At 38.4% G+C, this 17,655-nt stretch overlaps 1 protein-coding gene across 2 annotated transcripts in view; it reads right to left on the bottom strand.

Moving 5' to 3' along the window:
* NME7 (NME/NM23 family member 7) overlaps positions 1-17,655 on the bottom strand; it is a 173,996-nt gene that overhangs the window by 24,556 nt on the left and 131,785 nt on the right. The window lies entirely within an intron of this gene.

The raw sequence follows: 17,655 nt of genomic DNA, 5'->3' as shown, positions 1-17,655 counted from the left end.
GGGAAGTCTGAGTTTAGAGGACCACAGGTTCAGCTCATCAGTTTCCACACAGAGAAACTAAAGCAAATTTACAACAACCCATACATTTAAATAAAGTACATGGTATCAATGTATTATCAGTTGTTACACTTGTGTATTTTTGGTAACTTTTTCCCAACTTGCCCCTCTTCAGATCATTTCCTACACAGCAGCCAGGGAGAGCTTAAAACACACAGACCTGATCATGTCGGTGCCCATTTTCCCCACCAGTTGCCTCTCATTGTTCTTAGCATAAAGATCCTTTTTTTTTTTTTTTTTTACCATATTAAAATAGCCCAGGAGGCGCATGGCTCAATCTCTTATTTCTTCGGAGTCACCTCATGCTGTTCTCCCCGCTGCACTTTATGGGCCCCTATTTCCTTTCCTAAAACACCCCAAGCACTTTCCTGCATCAGAGCTTTAGAGTCTGGGGTCTCTCTTACCTTCTTCCCCAGCTGACACACTCGGTTTTTTTCAGATTTCAGTTCTAATGTCATTTCCTCAAGAAAACCTTCCTTCATGCGCCTTCTACACCAGGCTCACCTATTACACCTCGTTTTTTCTTTTACTACAGGGAACTGATGACATTTTCAACTTGTTCATTTCTTTTTGGGGTTATCTGATTAATGGTTGCCTTCCCCATTACTCTCAGTTCTGAGAAGGGACAGTGTCTCTTTTGTCATCTTCTCAGTGTCACGGTCATTTATAAAGAATCATTATCAAGATCTGACACTCTTATTGGAGAAGGCTGGAAATTTTTCCATGGTATCAGGACAAATGATTCAAGAATATGTTTCAATTAAATATTTGTTTAATGAGTGAATTTATGGTTTGGTTTCTGCTATATATAGGAGTCTTCTTGGCAGCTCTGATCTTTGAACTGACATAGTTCTGTACCTCAAATTGCTTACGATGTGAAATATGGATATGGTGATGCTTTATTTTATTCTAATTAACGAACAATATGGTCATTGACTTAAAACCTTTCAGTGCAAATATTCTTAATTTTTGGATCATGGAACATTTTCAAGATTTGATTAAAACAAAACTTTGGATGCTTTTTTTTTTTTTAAAGAAAATGATATATTCACAACATTTTGCAAACCATCTCAGGCACTTAGTCCATGAATAAATTTCAGGCTCCTAAATACAGCATAAAACGATTATTTGACTTAGCTATGTTTCCAAGCTCACCTACCATTCTCTAACATCACTTTAAACTCATTAATATATCAAACTCCGGGTGGTTTGCCACCATTTCCCTTCCTGGAATGCCATTCTTACTTTTTGGTTTTCACCTATCCTCCAATACTTGGAACAGAGCTTATATCTTCCAGGAGCCTCACCTGACTCCCATGTTGGGAAATGGGTACCCCATGATCCCCATAGGTGAAGATCAGCCTCCTAGCATTTGATTCATGATGTCAGACTTGTAGTCTTTCCTAGAGAACATTAAATTCTTTGAGTTTAGGGACCATGTCTTTATCCACCTCCCCCCACATCTGCCCCAGTGTTTGGAATAATGAATAACACAAATAGATCTTTAATAAATGTACGTCAACCCGAACTATTGAAAAATCAAAATTGACCATGGTAGAAGAGCTAAGAGAATCCACAGATAATATCCCTTAATTGAGATGACAAACTGGAATACCAATAAATAAATTGAGTATCAACAATATATAATCATCAACAAAGGCCATTAACACAGATGACACATAACAAAGTTATTTTATCCTAAAAAAAAATCTAGCATATATATCAATGTCAGTGTGGGTGTCTATTACAGAAAATCATCATACAACCAATAGAACAATGAATTCAATGAATTCTTTACTAAAAGAGTTTGAAGGCAATACTCAGAAACTGTATCATTACAACACCCTATGGAAAGGTTCAATACCATGCTGCCTGCTACTGCTGTACAATGTTTTACAATTCTCATTGCCCCATGAATAGTAAGCAGATTTTAGCTCTCAGACGGTGATTGTACAGTAACCCAAAAGTTAATGTGTAACAAGCAAAAAGGAGAACTTTGCACAGAAAGTTATGTACGCTGATACTCCAAGCCAAGAAATTACTTTTGCTGTTTTAAACCTGCAGGTGTTATTCATTTACCCAGCAGATTAAGGTATTTGTAATTCTACAGTTGATAACCAAAAGGGACCAGTAGTTATTATTGGAGAGATTACCATTCATTACACAAAAGACTATAAGCATAATGCAGAATGTGATGGGGAAGGATCCAAAGAGATGGCCAATTCACACACTTCTCTTTCACTAACTATGGAACTTCTCTCTTATGCCAAGATTCATTTGGCGTCATAGGTCAGTGATGGCAGGACAGTGGGGAGAGGGGTGAGAGCAGGGAGGAGGCAAGGGACAGAAGCCTTATCAGAAGCTTCCATGGGAGAACAACCTTTTAACACCCGCATGCCTGCTGAGAACTGATACACTGATTTCCTCTCTCAGCCTCATTCAACACCCCCGCTCCCACTCAAACCCCTGCAGGAATGAGAGAGATCACTGATAGAGTAGACTATGTTCTGTATATAAAATGACAGGGGCAGTTAAAAAAAAAAAAAGGCTGAAAGCTATCATATATGTTGAATTTAAAAACAAACAAAAAAAAACCCAATTATGTAGGAAAAAAGAATTTTTACAACCCTTAGAAACAAAAATGGTGTCCAGCACAGTTGTGAGCATACTCTGCATACTACAAGTGATGTGAACTAAAATGTGGTGAAAAAGGAGAGTATGGTAGAGAAGTTGTAGCAACTAGGTTCTTGTCTCATCGCAGAAAGAATTCAGAGCCAAGATACGAAGGTCAAGAAAGTAAAGTGCGATGTATTAAGGGATAGACAGTACACTCTCAACGGGAGAGCAGACAGGCTCAGGGGAGCAGCTGCCCCGAGTTTCTTTGCAAGTTGGTTACATAGAGTGTAACAATGAATGAGAGGACTATTCATTGGAGGGGGAGAAAACAGAAGTACGAAGTGGAGAGAGATAGTATTTAATATTATTGGGAGAAAAAAACCCTCAATGCTGAACATTTGTCTCAAATAATAAACAAATCTGTGGTTTTTCAAAGAATCAGCCATAATTTTCCAAGGCAGACTTCCTAGCCTGAATCTACACTGTGAGATAGAAATTTGGAAGCTGCAATGATCTGGGGGGAACCTACACAGGCATTCTGTATAAACAAAGCAAAAATGAATGTTCTTATCCATAATTACATATGAATTCATCAAGAGTACAGCCAAAGACAATGCAAGTAGCCTGCTGGATGAGAGTTTGAGGAATAAATAATTTTATATTTTTCACCTAAAACTGAGGGGAGTCAAGTTTATGAATAAAAATATAAATTAAATAGGGTGAGGCATAAGTGAATATCCTATCAGTCTAATTATTGAGGGAGGCCAAATATTCTCCCCCCAAGCCTTTCTGCTCCCACCTACCATTTTATCATGAACTCTGGAGAAGTAATACTTGTTACATTTAAGACTATAATATAAAGGTGGTGAGGTTAGAAGGCGTTAATTCTGGACCCAGACTGCTAGGTTCAGTCTCCATTCTGCTACCTTCTAGCTGTGTGACTTTGGGAAAGCTGCTTAACCCTTCTGTGCTTCAGTTACTCATCTGCAAGCAGGGTAATAATACTTACTTCACTGAGAGATATGTGAATTAATGCATGTAACACACTTAGAACAATGCTCGGCACACAGTAAGTACACCCTAAAGCTAGTTAATATTGCCACCACAAAAATACAAAATTAATAAGCATGACATGAAGGAGTTAATAAATTTCATAGCATAGCCAACTTTTGAACTTAGCCACAAACATGACTATCACGTTCCTAACTATATGACATAAACATTTGTCCAACATAAATTTAAAAAAAAGTAACTACAATAGCTTGTATTTCATCTATTCCTGCATCAGGAGAAGAATGTGTGACTCTGCTGCGATGTTGTCTAGTTGTCTAGTTGCTACCTTTGTGGGTAAAGGAATGTTCAGGTTAAAGGAGAACAGGAAATAGCTACTATTATCATTTCCTTCACAGAAAATTGCTTACACAAAATTAGCATTTATGTGGTAGCGGAGGAATTTGACATTTGAAGACTAAAGTCCTTTCAGGTTCCTTCGGAAGCTTTACATAACCTGCAAAATCTTAGTGCATTTGTTCTTGAAAACACTGGGCCTAATATTTTCCTTCCATTTCTTTTGGTTCTGTTTTCTCCCCTAGTAGCACAGAAATGTCCACGGCTGTCTAATGGGCAAAGGGCAGTAGTGGGGTTAGCAGCTTTTACCCCGACACCAGACTGGGAGTTGCAGTAATACTTCATGAATGAAGAAGAGGATGAATTTGATTAGGTCAACAATGTTTTAGGCTCCTTTCTAGGTCCTCTCTAAGGACCTTCAATTAGTCATCCGGCAGTTATTTATTAACTCAGATCATGCCTAGTCACTGGCTCAAAAATGAAGCAGTGTGCAGACCAGAGACAAGAGTTCAGGGTCAAACTGCAGAGAGCAAAGGACAAGGAGTGGAAGGTTATACCTTCCTCCTCATTCTTTCAGAGTCAGGGAAATGAGGCGACCAGGCAGCCCTCGGAGGTACTCATGTGGATGTGACACCACACGGGCTAGTGGAGACACAAGTTATCTCTGGTCCAAAAGGGCACTTCATCTCCCTTACCTGAGATCAGGATCAAAGCCATGTACCCCCATGAGTGCTGGCTTGGTGCAATTTTTTTCTTTTACAGGATGCCTGTACACACAGCAGACACCATAGCAATGCTATTCTGGAAGTTTCTTTCAACTCTAGGATTACTGGAAATAAGAGCACCAGTGAGCATATTTATTTATTAGTTTTAAGTAATATTTAACTCAGAAAGGTTACTATTTTAGTTATACATTTCTATCGCTGGAGGATTATACTTGGTTATAATATAATCTTATCAAATCTAGATTACATAATTCTGGGATGAGTCAGTCTTTTAAATTCTAGTTTGTGACTTTGGGTCCCTTCATAATTCTTAATCACCTTCATTTAATTATAAAACATTTAAGTCCACAACAAATATTTTTGTGCTTCATAAGAAGATGGCTAAAAATAACAAATTTAAGAGTAGAAGAGTAAATCATTCCACTTGGACACTTACTATCAAAAAAGTAAAATGTCACTTGGTGAACAGGTTGCACTTAATGGACAGATGGCTGCTGGGCTCTCTCTGGATTTCAAGTGCCCTTGCCCTTGCAAACCTCTTCATTTTGCCATTCTGGTAAATGACCAAGAACTGACCACACACATTCAAATTCATACGTCAGCGTAACTGAAGTCATCAAGGTGAAGGGCTACAAACTGGAGACAAGCACCACTCAGTGGGAATGGAGGAAAGTTCGTATTTTATTTGTTTTTAATAAAAAGTCAGCCAAGGGAAGCTTTGCTTGTCTAGATAAACTGTATTCTCACTCCCTTACTCTTAGCTCATCCAGCTTCTGCCTCTCAAACCTCAGCTAAAAAAGGAATCATTCATGAGTTTCATTTACTGCCTGGTGATAGACAATAGAGTTTATACAAGGAGACAAGAGGTTGGAAAACAGAAAAACAAGAGGACCAAGTTTAGCTACTGTGGCACTGAGGCTAGCCAGCACCTGGGTCCTGACCTTTGGATTGCTTGCAAAGGAATAAAATCTGATGCTCAGGCATAAAGGGCTACACTGAAACAGAAAGGCTTCTTTGATTTATGCTTAAAAACATATAATTTGAAATCAGGTCTGTATGTGCTTTGTATTTGATAAAAACAGAATTAAGTGTTTTCTGACAGTGAAATTATACTTCGGGTTTTAACTTCACTGGAATATTGCTTTTGCAAAAGAGTCTAACAGGCCTGACACTTAATGAGCACATCATAAAAGTTAGTTTTCCTGTTCACGCTGATGCATTTTCCAGTGGCCAAATGAAGTAATGGTAAAGATTATGATAATAATGATAAATACAATAACAACCAATAATATTTGCTGGACACTTCCTATTCTTACTGATTTACATATGCCGAACAATCTATTTCTCACAACTACCCTCTCAGGTAAGTACTATTACTGTGCTCATCTTAAAGGTGAGGGCATTGAGGCACAAGATTTTATGCAACTTACTTAAACAGCTTGTAAGTGGAAGAGCTGAATTTAAGCCCAGGTGGTCTGGTTCCAGGTGTACTCACTGTGCTGAAAATACTTAGCCCAACACTGGGCACAAAGTAAGTGCTTACTATTATTACCATTACTTTTAACGTTACTAGATTTAAGAAAAATGCATTCAGTGCGTAGGCACTGGGGAATTAAGCAATGAACAAAAAAATACAGAGTTTAGTGGAGAAGAGAGATATTATTCAAAGAACTGTACCTTTTACAGTAGAAATGATTACTTAAAGTAGAAGAATATCTGTTACTATTTTAGGCCACCAAGCCCTTAAGACTTCTCACTGGATGATGAGAGCATATGCCTCCATTACTCCTGTCAGCCATTCACTTAAACTCTGCTGCCTGGTCAAAGTTTTGGAAACTCCACTTTGTCAGGTCATCACCCTACTCAAAAGCCTTCGACTGTTTCCAGTTTTCTAGAGTCTAAGGAGCCACTGTGTGTCACACACACCGACAAACTCCCAACCCTCATTCATGGCAGTCATTAGTATTCCATGACAGCATATCTTCCTCTGTTTAGCTGTGGTCTTGCAATCTTAAAATAAATCAAGAGTTGGCGCTCGAATTGAAACCTTTTTGCCATCCCTGACCTGGTTTACTGGATGGAAGTATAGGGTTTGGACTCGGACAGGCGGAGGTTTAAATTTCTGCTCTCCACCACTTAACTGTGGGGTGACACTGGCCAATCATCTCACCTGCAGGGAGAACCACTCTCCTTACCTGTAAAGAGCGATGAATAAGGCCTACCCAATAAGGCTTTTAGGCAGTGCAGGTAAACCATTTAGCATAGAGCCTGGTATATACTGCTCAGTAAATTGCAGTTACTTTTTATCACCATAATCCTAATGTTCATTATTGCCATCAGAAAAAAAAAAGCCTTCAAAAACTTTCATAATCTAGCTCCAAGTTTATCTCCTGTAACCTACTAAAGGGACCCTCCACTTTAACTAGATTTGGGTAACTCATTGTTTTCCTGAAACTAGCCTGCCATTTCCCCTTCCTCTCTGCGTATAAAAACCTGCCTTTTTCTTCAAGGCTTCCTTGAGAAAAATTTCATTAATGGAATTTCCCTGATCCCTCTAGCCACAGTCATACTGCTGTCCATTATACTCCCATCACACTGTCTCTGACATTTCATCCCACACTCACTATCTGATATTTTTTTATGCTGGTGTTTAATTTTATATTACAATTTAACTTTATATGTGTATTTATCTTGTTTTCCTAGCTAAACTTTCGATTCCTTAAAGGCTGGGACTATATAATACATGCGTCCTCAAAACACCACCTAATCAAGCAATCACACATTCTAATCAATGAATGAATGAAATTAAAATAAAACATACACAAACTTTTCAGTTAACTTTTAAAAATTAGTCATGTGCCATAAAAAAGAATAAAATAATGCCATTTGCAGCAACATGGATGGACCTGGAGAATGTCATTCTAAGTGAAGTAAGCCAGAAAGAAAAAGAAAAATACCACATAATATCACTCATATGTGGAATCTTAAAAAAAAAAAAAAAAGGACACTATGAATTCATCTACAAAACAGAAACAGACTCACAGACTTAGTAAACAATCTTATGGTTACTGGAGAAAGGGGGTGGGAAGGGATAAATTTGGGAGTTTGAGATTTATAAATGTTAGCCACTATATATAAAAATAGATTAAAAATGTGACAATGAATATATGTATGTTCATGTATAACTGAAAAATTGTGCTCTACAATGGAATTTGACACATTGTGAAATGACTATAACTTAATAAAAAATGTAAAAAAAAAGATTAAAAAAGTCTTATAGCACAGGGAACTACGTTCAATATCTTGTAATAACCTTTAATAGAAAAAAATATGTAAATGAATGTGTGTATATATATACATGACTGGGATATTGTGCTGTACACCAGAAACTGACACATTGTAACTGACTGTACTTCAATTAAAAAAAATTTTTTTTAAGGTTAAAAAAAAGTCATGGATTAAGAAGAGAAAATTAATTTTAATTCTTCATACAGTGTTGAAGGACATAATAATATAAAAAAAAAACCAACCTCTGGCTCCCTACTTTGAATGAAAATATTCTTCCCTTGTCAGTTGGTCATATTTAAAGATTTCTTTTTTAACATTCACACCTACAACACCGTATGTGAGCCCAGGTAGAGTAAGTGTTAGAAGAATTCTCAGTCTACCTCCCCAAACAAATTAGGAAGGCTTTTTGTTCTTTGGTTTTTGTATGTGTTTAAAATATTTGTGCAGTTTTCTTAAATATGCATAAAATCATCACTCTCAGGACTAAAGAAATTTCAAATAATTTCTATTCCTCTTTGACCTGAGAAACACGATACACGTTTTTCATATCGGGTTGGAGTAAAATTAAGGTTCCAGGACTCCATGACCACATGTAACTTAGCCCAGTGGCTCCTGTCCCCTACTCTGTAGGTGCTGTGGGTCAGGACCAGGATGACATGACATTGCTCTCTAGCAAAATGGGAAAAATCAGGGCACTGAAGCAGTGGTGAACCGAGAGCTGGCAGGAGTAGTCCACTCTGAGCAGGGGCCAGTATTTTCCCACTAACATTGAAACTACCTCTACAGGTAAATAAAAAGCAGACGAACTTTTAGTGGATTCTACTACTGTTTTAAAAGTATCTACAGAAAATGCAACCACGTTTTGCCTGTTCCTGTAGCAGCCTGCCTCCACCATCGTGTCCTTGGCATGTCACAGCAATAGAGTCAGCTTTGAGTAAAGCTGAATTTATCCAGTTGAAGAGACAGGCTATTCTTTGGTGATTAAGTGATGCTGGCAACTAAATGTCCCTTTCTAAACAAAATGATGGTAATGATGGAAAACAATTTTTTTTTTACCTCATTTGGTAAAGTTTTTGAAGTTGATTGTTCTGTCTCTCCCCAGTGTGGGATTTGTTACTGTTCATTGCTTGGCTTATTTTTCGAAATGTCCCTAGACTATGAAATCCCACGTCTGAGAACAATTAACCAAGACAACAACTTGACCTAACAGTGTAAGAGCGTGCAGTGACCTTTGGCCTAGGGCAATGGTTCTCAAAGTGTGGTACTCTGGACCGATGGCATCAGTGTTAACTGGGAACTTGTTGGAAATGCAAATTAGATCTACTGGATCAGAAACTCTGGAGTGAGTGGGGCCCAGTGATTAGTGTGTTTAAAAAGCCCTCTAGGAGATTCTGCTCCTGCTAAAGTTTGAGAACCACTGCTAGGGAATTGGTAGGGAAGATGAGAAAGTACTGAGATAAAATTCCTGGAGAGTTTTTAACACTCCTGTAAGGTCATTTTTCATTCAATGACTCTTCATCTAATTTATTTTGTACAGATTTTCCATAGTTAACTAACCAATCTTTCCAAAAGGATTAATTTAGATTTATTTCCTAGAGCCTACAGTAAATGATTTTATAAATGCCTAGAAAAAGTGGGATAAATCATATTAAATAAAGACCTTTAAGTGGTTAGGCTTGTTACTTTTCAGAGTGAGAAGACAGCCGATCTAAAGAAAGTCGCCATATGAAATCACTTATACAGGGAATCAAAAAACAAAAGGGACACAGATAAACTTATTTAGAAAATAGAGACTGACTCACAAACATGGTTATCAGAGGGGAGAGGAGGAGGGGAGGGATAAATTGGGAATCTGGGATTTGCAGATACTAACTACTATACATAAAATAGATGAACAACAAGGTCCTACTGTATAGCACAGGGAACTATATTCAATACCTTGCAGTGGCCTATAATGAAAAAGAATATGAAAAGGAATATATATGGGTGCATATATATGTATAAATAAATCAGTATGCTGTGCACCAGAAATTAACACAACATTGTAAATTGGCTATACCTCAATAAAAAAAGAAGCTGGAGCTGGGGCTATACTCAAGGAACTGAGACCGACCTGCAGACCTGTGAATGCACTTTGCGGAATGTCATTTCAGTCATTATAAGGACTGCATGGACATTACAGTATTAATGTCTATAGAAATTTCCATGAAGTGAATAGGTATTATGACAATTTGGGATAAACTATTCCAGCATTTTATTAATACAGAGACCCATGACTGTCATGAATAAAAAATTAAACTCTTATCTCTGCTAAATGAGGGAACCATCAGAGATCTATCTATTGCTGAGACAGTGTGAGGACTGTCTGGGGTGAAAGTCATGGAGTAATCTAGCAAGGATTTCGTGTACGGCAGGATACAGGAGAGAACATGAAATTGCTCCTTACAGGTTCTTTTATCTGAGAAAATAACCAATTCTGATGAAATCCTAACTGGACCATAAAGAATTACAATTTGATAGCCTAATGCTTCTTATATTTTCAGGATTTTTTAAGGTTAACGTGGAGACTTTTGAAACATTATATTTGAGAAGGAAGAAAAATCTATGCAAATTATCAGCTTTCCACATGCACATATTTCAGGTTTGGCCAGCATACACAGTCAGCAATAAAAGATGCTGACAGCAGTAGACTTTTCTGACAACTGGTAAATGGAGGGAGTTGTGGGATGCGGCACTTGAAAGTGGGGCTCACCCTCATCAGGCTGTGACATTTCAGCCATATGAAAAGAGAAAGGGGGATGGAGGTGCACTGTCCCCATTCATGATAACATTCCCCCAGGCCCCTCAGGCATTAACTCAACAGACATTGACAAAGAGCAGTATGCTGGGCAGGAGCTAGACAGACAACAGTCTATGAGAGGTCCAGACCCTCAAGGAACTTACACAACCAGCCATCTGGAAGGACAAGACGTAACTTGGTTCCTGGCACACCTAAGAGCCACATGCCCAGGCTAATGTGAGTGCAGATTTGAAGAATCTGAGAACTGCTTTCAGCTGTGAGAGACCCAGGGCCTCTGGCCTTGTGAACCTTAGCATGCATCAATGCTCACGTGTATGTACACACAGGCCTCTAGTTAATTCCCAGGAGGGCATTATGGCAGCCTTGACCGTGAGCCTTCCCCCATGAACCAGGTCATGGCTGGCTCCTTCCTGAGAAGCCAGACTCCCCCAGTCAGAGACTGGGGCTCCCTGGGGAGCGTAATAACCCTTGGCTGCCGCTGAATCCAGTGAAACAGGTAATAGATCTCTTCAAATTTCGAGATTGTTGATATTTCCAATTCTTACTGAGTCCTCAAAGCAAAATAATCCCTTTGCTGGTCTCCTCACAGGGTCTAGGTTTACCTCAAAAGCAGAATCATGACCAACTTTTTCCAAAAGGTCTGAATGGCAATGATTTCCAAATGCTAGTTTAATTATGAGCCATATCAGAATCACCAGCCACTTAAAAAAAATAAGGATACAGGAAGCTCATCCAAGATTTACTTACCCAGAACCTTCTATGATAGAGTTCCTTAGGTGATTTAATGCATGCCATCGGCTGGGAATCACTGCACTCAGGCAGTGATCCTCAAACTTCAGAGGCATCGGAATCACCAGGAAGGCTTGTTAAAGCACAGATTCCTGGGCTTGAGCCCTAGGATTTCCGAGTCAGTAGGTCTGTGGTAATGCCAGTGAATTTCATTCCCACCCAGTTCTCAGGTGATGCAGATGCTGGTGATCAGGTGAGGATGCTTGAGAACCACTGTACTAGGGAACGGCAGGGGCCAACTCTACTGGAACCCTGGTTCCTAGGTAAATACCACTGTCACCTTTGTTGACCTCTGGCGGCAGATACTGCTCTCCATCTCCCAGGTGCTCGTCCTCCCTTTCTGCATTCTCACAGAAACTTGATTTTTCCCGGAGGTAGTAATGTTCTCAACCAACAGAACTACATTTACCAGCTCCCCCTTGAAGGAGGAAGTAGTCATGGGACTAAATTCCAGTAAATAAATCATAAGCAGAAGTTGTTGCCTGGGGCTTCTGGAAAAGCTTCTTAAAGTGGATGGGGAGGAGGGAGCTGGCTGAGCTGGCGTTTTTTTCACCTTTTGCCCCTTGCCCTTCTCATTCCTCCAGCCTGGAACCCAGAAGTGATAATGGTGGTTTCAACAACCATCCTGGGATATATTATACAAAGAGTCTGGGAAGTTCCCCATCACTTAATGCATTCATATTTCTGCAGCAGTGTGAAAGGTCACATTAAGTGGATCATATGAAAATTGTACCCGTGGGTTCAAATGGGTTCATAGGTATGAAGGGTGAACCATATTATGCCATTTTATCTAAGGGACTTGAGCATCCACAGATCTTGGTACTCGTAGGGGTCCTGGAAACAATCCCCCATGGATACTGAGGAAGGACAGTACATAGTCATATATAAGATCAGGTTAGGCTTTGCCATCAAACTTACAAAAAAAAAAAAAAGCTCTGGTTTTCAGAAATCAGGTATCACAGATGAAGAGGGTAGTCTCCGTACCACCATCTTCACTTGCAGACAGGAGTTAATCGTGCCCCTTCCCATAGGTTACCCTTCACATCCAGTCTGTCTCCGAGGCCGTCACTTCTACCCCCCTAAATGTCTTTTGAAGCTCACCGCTTCTGGCTACACCTGCTGTCATATCTGCTCAGACTACCAGCATCTTCCCCTGAATTATTTTAATAGCCTTCTCTCCGGTCTGTCTCCTTCAGACTGATCTCCCCAGGCCCGCTTTCATCTGCTCTCGACACTGCAGCCAGCCTGATCGCTATCAGGTAGGAGTGATCGTGCTAAGCCCCTGCGTAAAACACATAGTTGCCCTCTGGATAAAGCTCAGACATCTTAATACGACTTTACAAGGCCCTTGCTGATTTTTCCAGCCTTATCTCTTGTCATTTTCCACCTCAAAGTCAAAGCTCCTGCCTTACTAAACTATTTTTACATCTCTTAGAGACAGCTAGTTGCTCTTGGATTTGGACAACTTGTTCCCTCTTGGACAATGTACTAGTAAAAATCATAACTCTTCCTTCAAGATAGAAACTACAACTAAAGATAAATTATGAGTGTTAGTGTGTTCAGAGGCCTGCACTAACCACAGCCAAGAAATCCAGACCTGTTCAATCATCTTATTCCCTCTACACCTATGTTTATTTCTGGTTAATAGCTTATTTTTTTTCCCCAGAGAGTACCAGAACAAAAACCAATGCAGAAATAATTATATATCCAAATTCAGACTTGCTTTGACCAACTATTTATACATATGATGAAATGTTTTATTTATTTCTTAAATTTTCATTTTATAACCAACTAAGTGATATAACCAAGTTATAGAACATTTGGAAAAGGAAAATAGGAAAGATCCACCCCTCTTTTCCATCATTCCAAAAACCAGTTTACTAGGATTATTATCTTCTAGAAGGTAAGCTCCACGAGGGCAGGAGCTACATAAACCCTGTTTATTGCTGTGTCCCTAGTGATGTACTTTTAGTTTTTATAAATCGGAAGTTTGAAATTTTCCCCTCTTGGGGAGTGATGGAAATGCTGGGTATCTTGATTGCGGTGGTGGTTTCATGGCTGTGTACATCTATCAAAATTCATCAAACTGTACATTTGAAATATGTGTAGTTTACTGTACAGAAACCATACCACAATAAAGGTATTTTGAAAAATAAAATAAAATGTAAACATATGAAGGAATGACTGATGTACCTCGTTTTGCTGTACAGAATTTAAAAGTCAAACACACTTGAATTTTCTACCGTACACCTATTTGGCAACTTAGAGGATTTCAACTTCAGTACCTGTGAAGTGTTGAAGATAATCAGAGAAAGACAGTCCTGGAAACAGACTACGGAAATAAAATGAAAGGCAGAGAAATATGCATGTTTTTTCAATGACGCTTTGGAAAAGACAAAGAAAGCAAGGAGAAAGTAAAACCGACCCTCAGGAGTATCGCCAATGATGTAGGTGTGAGGGGGACTAACACCGAACGGGAGCGGAGGGCAGGTGTACACAATGTTGAGTCATAAAGTCAAAAAAGCAGCACACGTCTTCAGGGACAATGGGGAGCCAACAAACGACTTTTTGCAGAAGAAATAGATGCCACACGATTAGATAGTTATGTCAGTGTCTTGTTAGGACTATAGGTGGAAGTCATCTAGAAAAGTTTCTGATGAGCAAAGGGATAAACTGATTAAATTAGAATCTCTGCTTATTATTTCAAAGGTATTAAGGTTACAAAAGGCAAGGAAAATCTAACAAATGGTTCTAGATTGTAAGAAACTAAGGAGAAAGCTAAGTGCAATGCATGATTCCCAGACCTGGATCCTTTTGCTATTAAAAGTCCATTTGCTATAAACTGGCGAAACTGGAAATGGAGTTTAAAGCTTTGATAATAGTAACATATCGATGCTAATGTCCTAACTTGGATGCTTGTGATTTGGTTATGTAGGACAATGTCCCTTTATGTTAAAAATACACCCTGAAGTATTCAGAGAAATGGGACATTATGGTGGCAACTTAATCACAAACATTTATTTATTTTCTTAAAGTTTTGTAGACTGTACTTGCAACTTTTCTATAAGCTGGAAATTATTATTTTTTTAATGAGAATGTTTAAGGGTACACCTGGACATTCGTATATTAAACACTGCCTAGGTGATTCTAACATGCAACCAAGGCTAGAAACCACTGCTATAGAGTCTTCATTATCAACACTGAAGAAAAAATGTTACATACTTTTGTACTGAGTACATAAACCATAATTTATTGAACCAAACTCTTCTTTCTTTTCCTTCAAAGATGATTTGTTAATGAGTTTTTAAAGGCCAGGCAAGACAGATTCTCTTCTCTATGAGTACTAAGTCCAAGGGGAAAATATATATAGGTAAACAAAATGCATGGTAATAACTACAATACATTTGTTATCATTTGTTTGGAAATCACTATGTGCTGGGCACTATGCAATCTGATAAGACAGGCACTGTTATCTTCCTTTTACAGAATGAGGAATCCTAGGCTCAGTGAAATGAGTAACTTGCCCTGGAGTACAGAGCGAATGTTGACCCTATACCACTGCATGAGAGGAAAGCAAGGTGCTGTGAAAACACGCAGATGGAGATCTGATGTAGACTATGAGTTTGATGGAAGGTTTTTTCAGAGGTAAAAAATATCTCATAAATCTTTAGACATGCACACTATTTCCAATTTTAATTATCTGCAAATACTTCCTAAATGAACATCTGTGTGGGAACTTTCCATTTAGTAGTCCTGCGGCTGCCTGTCCTTTGGTGAGATTCTAAGAAGTAGAATTCTGGAACAAAGCGAATAGAAAAATCCCATGGCTTTCAGTACCTGCTGCCACACAGCTGTCACCAGCCATATGAAGGTATTTTCCTGAAGCCTCACCAGAAGTGGCCATGGATACTGTAAAAATTCTTTCCCATTAGCAGGAAACTAATATTTTTTATTTCTTTTATTACTAGTTAGGTTAAACATTTTTCCATTAATGCTTTCTTTCAAGCATAGATTTAAGATCTTTACAACTACTACCAACCGAGTATCGGGGCATCTCAGCAGTAAAGTAACATCCTAGAAGGTCTCCTACTATATAGACGCTGTCATTTTTGCTCATAACCACAAAAGTGGCTGTGTCACAACAGCCACATCTAATGAAATCAGATGTCTATACCCATGCCAAAATCCTTGACCTCTAAAACTTCTGTGAGCTCAGTGAGACAGAAGAAATGCCCCGTTTGACTCTGAAATCCTATCACGATGTCAGCAAGTAAAACACACCCTATAATTGCTGTAAAAATAAGTAAATAAAACAACTAATGGTCACAAAAATATAAACTGAAACCATATTTTCTGAGCTCTACACATATGATGCGAATAAAACTTGGCTCAGTAAACATCACATGAGAAAAAGGAGAAGTCGCTTGTTCCTTTCCTTCCCTGCTTGACACATAACTAGTGTGCCCATGACAGTTCTGGCTTATTCCTTTTGTCCTAACATCCTGATTGGTTCTGGACTGGGCAATAAATTTTATGGTCCCTGTATAACTAATGGATGTTCCCTTAATGAACAGTAGATCTAAGTACAAAGTGCTTGCCTGATCAGATAGCTTGTCTTTGTGTCATCCTGAATTTCATTTGAAAAGTCTCTGAGCAGATAACTCTTTGGGCCTCTGTTTGTCTGTCTGTTTTTTAAATAATACTTTGCCATTTAAAGCTAAGTGGCAATCTGCAAATAGTTAATCCCCTGACTAAGAGAACACCCCTTGTTAGTATCAGCACTCCTTACTCCATTTTATTGATAAGAGAAGTGAGGCATGGAAAGAAGAAGTGACTTATTTCAGGTCTCGGCAAGTATGAATCATTGGCCATGTGAAAGGAGGCCGCTGGAGCTCCAACTTCCGGTTTTGAGGAATTCTCGAAACCACACAGCCATTAATTTGCAATTAAATATCCTGTGCAGTTATGTCAGAAAGATTTTTAATCATTTAGTAAATGGCTTTGTAAACTACATGTAGTAATAATCTCTTTCAAACTGCATGAGCAAAATCACAAGCATATCTTGGATAATATTTTCCAGTGGGCATACATTTCATTGTTAATCATATTTCAATTTCTTTGAACAACCGTCTGAATTCAAGGCTAATCTATAGATCCTAAGCTCTCAGAGGGTAAAGGGAATACTTATAAAATTGGTGAAAATTTAAAGTAAGTATTTAGTCCTTTAGGTAAAAATAAAATTTGTTACATTTTTACATTTCAGAAGTATTTACGTCTAAATTTCATACTAGGGTACAGTTTGGATAAGATTTCAGCAGATGAACATCTTGGATTGTACCAGAAAATCGAAATGGAGCCAGCTAAATCATTCTCTACAGCAACAAAAGCAAAAACTGATAGAAATAAATCTAACGGGCTATGTCTAAGACCCATGTAAAAAAGGCTACTGTCTGCATAAAAGAAGCAGCACATCAAAAAAAAAAAAAAGCAGCACACCACACAGGCAGTTGGAGGGACCCACTTGCCACGTCACCCTCACACTAATCCATAAACATATTGCAATGTCGATTAAAGTCCTGTTGGCATCTTGTGGGGGCGGGATAAAGGACTTGGTACATTTCATTTTGAGAAATAAGTTTAAGAGAATAATCAAGAAAACCTTTTAAAAGTTTAAATCAACTACAATAATAAAAATAGAATTTTGCTAGCACAGACCAATCGAATAAATTGAAAGTTCAGAAACAGGCACAAGTGTACATAAGAATTCAATACATGAGAAACAACCATGAAAGAACAGAAGGATTTAATAAAGAATGTTGTGGCAGCTGACTAGATCCATACCTCACACCAAACATCAAATAAATTCTAAGTGAGTTGAATATTTCAGTGTGAGAAAATGAAAACAAAACGTTGGGGAAGACTTTTCTATGTATATCTTTAAAGGTGGAAAAAAAAAAAAGACCAACAGATTTGACATAAAACAATACTCACTAAAATAAATATGTATTAAGGAAATCAGTCATTTTTCTGACA

Source organism: Vicugna pacos, chromosome 21, assembly GCF_048564905.1.
Source record: "Vicugna pacos chromosome 21, VicPac4, whole genome shotgun sequence".
Classification (NCBI taxonomy): Eukaryota; Metazoa; Chordata; class Mammalia; order Artiodactyla; family Camelidae; genus Vicugna; species Vicugna pacos.
This window is presented reverse-complemented; position numbering and strand designations above follow the sequence as displayed.